Source organism: Cupressus sempervirens, chromosome 3, assembly GCF_028749045.1.
Source record: "Cupressus sempervirens isolate cs-2001-9-10 chromosome 3, ASM2874904v1, whole genome shotgun sequence".
NCBI lineage: Eukaryota > Viridiplantae > Streptophyta > Pinopsida > Cupressales > Cupressaceae > Cupressus > Cupressus sempervirens.
The window spans coordinates 607,542,607-607,546,438 of NC_143120.1; the positions used below are offsets into that span (position 1 = coordinate 607,542,607).

General features: G+C 33.4%; 1 pseudogene; it reads right to left on the minus strand.

Annotated features, from left to right (window-relative positions):
- Positions 1–2,442: 2,442 nt before the first annotated feature.
- Positions 2,443–3,351, minus strand: LOC149568142 (cyclin-dependent kinase C-1-like; annotated as a pseudogene).
- Positions 3,352–3,832: the final 481 nt, after the last annotated feature.

Here is a 3,832-nt window from a genome sequence, read left to right on the forward strand (position 1 = left end):
GCATGCTTTATAGTTGTGAGCTACTCTACTAGAGACAAATAATGTGACTTATCTTCAAAATGCCTTGTTAAAGCATCACCCAAAGCATCCCATGAATCAATTGAACCAATAGCCAAACTTCTAAACCATTGAAGCACTTTTCCTTTAAGAGATGCTACAAGTAACTTGGCAGTGACATCTTCTTCTATAACATGATGAACACTGCACCATGTAGAAACGTCTCTAATATGTTCATATGTTGTAGTTTGATTCTCTCCAGTAAAATTTGATAAAAATTTTAAGGTAGCAAGGGGTATATCATGATGCTGGGAAAAATTTAAAGGGCTCCCCTGATTAAATAGCACAAGAGAAAATGCTCTCACCATTGGAGGAGGCAATGATACTCGCTGATGTAGTGCTGAAATCTGGATAGGAACAAGTTGTTGTAGAAAACTTGTATACATTGTAGTTGCTAGTATGAAACTAGCTCTCACAGTTGAAGTAGTAGAAATATCAGTTTCAAATGATTTAGTTCTCACTATTGGACTTGTTGAATGCCTAACTTTTCTTTGACATCTTCTACTATACATGTGAATACTAGGGGCTAAAAGCTACCTTCTTGATGCTAGCTTAGTTCTAGCAAGAGTTCTTCTACACCTTTTTGGAGTTTCTAGCTGTAAATATTCAAAAGAAGCAAAACTTCTTGTTTGAATCTTTGTCATAAATTTATTGAACTTTGTTGGCTGGTTGAAACATAATCATCTATTGTACCAGGATAACTGAAAAATGTGCCCGTATCCCACTAGGCATGTCAAAATTGTTAAGTACCAAAATTTGCACCCAGTACTGAACTAAAGAAGTTCAGTAATTCTAGTATAACATGGGAATCACTTCTTGGTGAGACATGCAGTGAATTGAAACCTCTAATTTCTAGGACAATTCCTATTAAATATTAATTGAAATGTCATGAACCTAATCTAAACTTGTGGGAAAAAGGGTAGAAATTACTAAAAATAAACCTAAAAACCTATAGTTTAAACTAAGAAATGGGTGATACACCAAAAGTGATATGAAAGTTTGGGTACAAATAATAGAGAAGGATTATTCAGCTACTTGAAGTACAAACAAAACACTTCTTTTCTATAAAGATTTGCATAAATAATTTGTAACAAGGTTTGAAGAATATATTTACATAAGGAGGAATACATGTGCCTCTCTTTTAACAATTTCACCTACTAAAACACAAATTACAACTTGCAAATAGGCTTACTCCTCTACAACTAGGTCCTTGAATGAGATAAAATAATAAGTAACAATAATAATTCACAAATTGTTTTATCAAACCATTTTGACACCACACACAAAATTGAAAAAAGAAAGAAGGTTCAAAAATTTACACACATAGCTTAAACTCAACTATTGTCACCTATATTAAGCTTCCAAATTGAATTACAAACTTGTGCAAATACAAGCTAAGGACTCAGAAGTAGTCACAAAAACTTCTCTACATAATCAAAACTCTCTCAAAATGAGTTCAAAAACTCACTAAATACAATGTCCAACTCTTGGGTTGAATGTAGAAAGACAACCCAGAAATGAGGGCTTAATGACTCATGAAAAATAAACCTATCTCTAAAAAAGCTCCACTAAGTCATTAGGAACCCTATGACTTACATAAAACTGCCCCAAAAAAGTCTCCAATAGTCAATAAAGACCCCTCAACTACCTTAAAAAAATCAAATTCAACTCATTGCCCTATATTCCCTCCATATGTTTCCCAACTGATCATAACTTTAGTCATAATGATGCCAATCATATATCCCGAGATATAACTCCCTAAGACTTATCAATTATCACTTGTTGAAAATTTGACTTATTAATTATGAGACACAAATGACCCTTTATTTGCATTCAAAATAACAAAAAATATTAAAATGATTCATGAATATCATTTAATATTTCTTGTTTTAACAATATCAACTTTGTGCAAATAAAGAATTAGAAGAAAAAAAACCCATCCCCTCTAAAAATGAAATCATGACACAAAAATCATACTTTCAAATAGGAAATAAATCCTATGAAAAGCATGTGGATTTCAAAAAAAAAAAAAAGTAATTGAGGGCATAAAAACATAACCCTAAAGAATCTTCATCTTTAACTTCGTCGACATTCTGGAAGTCTCAAGAGGCTGAGAGGAAAAATGAGGGTTTTGACTGGTTTTTTGCAGCCACCATGAGAAAGATTTACTAGTTTTTAAAGTTATCATGAATGCATCTGTTGGAGCTTACTGCGATGCATGGTATGAAAGTTATTTTAAAACATTTGTCTTGTTGTTCTTTGAAATACTTTGTTGTTTCTAGGCTTCAATTCTGGTCACCATGAATGCATTTACAAGGTACTTTGAAACATTTGTCATTTTATTGTTCTAGGTTTCTTGTAATTTTCCATTTCTTCATGTTGTTGCTACTGTTGTTGCCATTTTTTCTTTGTCTAAAATTCATGTGAGGATTCATACTTTGGAAAACTCTTAGGATCACATTGTAAAGGATCATTCCAAAAGTATTCTACATCAAGAGCATCCTTCATAGAAATCCTCTAAGTTGGATCCAGAGTTACCATTTTCTCCAATAGTTCGAATGCATGCCAATCAAAATGTTTGAAAACCTCTTGCAGGCATCTCTTCATTGGCCTAGGTGGCTTCAAAGTATTATACCAAGGAACCTTAGACACCCCTAGCCAATTACCCTCATCTAGAGATACACAAATCTCAAAAAATTTGTTGAGTTGCTCAAGCTCATTCTTCCCTAGCAAGATAGGTTTTCTATAGAGAAGCTCTGCAAATATGCAACCCACAAACCACATATCAACTACTAGTCCATATTTTGTTGAGCCCAACAGTAACTTTAGAGGCCTCCATTAGAATGTAATAACACAGTTTTTCAAGTTTCCATTATTGTCACTAGAGAATTTCCTTGCAAGGCCAAAATCTACAAGCTTTAAGTGTCTTTCATTATCAATAACTAGATTCAATCCTTTAATATCATGATGCAGTACTTGATTGACATGGAATTAATGCAAACCTATTAAGAGTTTCCTCATATAAAACTTTATTTGAGGAATAGTAAAGTACATTGTTGGCCGATGAGATAGACCAATAAGATCATGGTCCATATACTCAAAGACCATGTAAATGCTCCCATTATATTTATTACTATCTAGTTTTCCTTGGTCATCTTTATCTCGACCAGGAGAATTTACAATCTCCTTCAACCTAATAACATTATCATGCTATAGCATTTTCAAAATTTTGATTTCATGAATAGCAGTTATTGGGAACCCCTCTCTTTCATTGTCCATTTGAATTTATTTTTTCAAAGCTACAACTTCACCTATTTAAATTTACCTAGCCATATATACCTTCCTACTGTACAATTGGAGTATCTCTAATTCATCCTACCATTTTGTTCACCAATCTATAGAGGTAGCAGCTACACAATTTCCTTGATTATAAACTACGACACACCCATCTATCTCTTGGTGGCAATTATTTACTATAGGTGTAGAGAAATCAGTCTACACTCTTTGAGCTTCTTTTGTTTGTCAAAGTCATTCCACATTCTCTTTGGTAATGAAGTTTTCCATTCTAGTAGTCTCAACATCATAATCTCATGCAAATTTTCCTACTCCATTAAAGGCCAAATAAATGTGAGGTGTCTTCTCCATAACAAGTTGAGCAAGGGAAATGGGATTCTTGACAATAGAAAGACCAAAAAAAACTCCTCAACATTTTTTGACATCATCCATGATACATGCTTCCATCTCGACTGTGCCTTCTGATGTCAAAACTGATCCC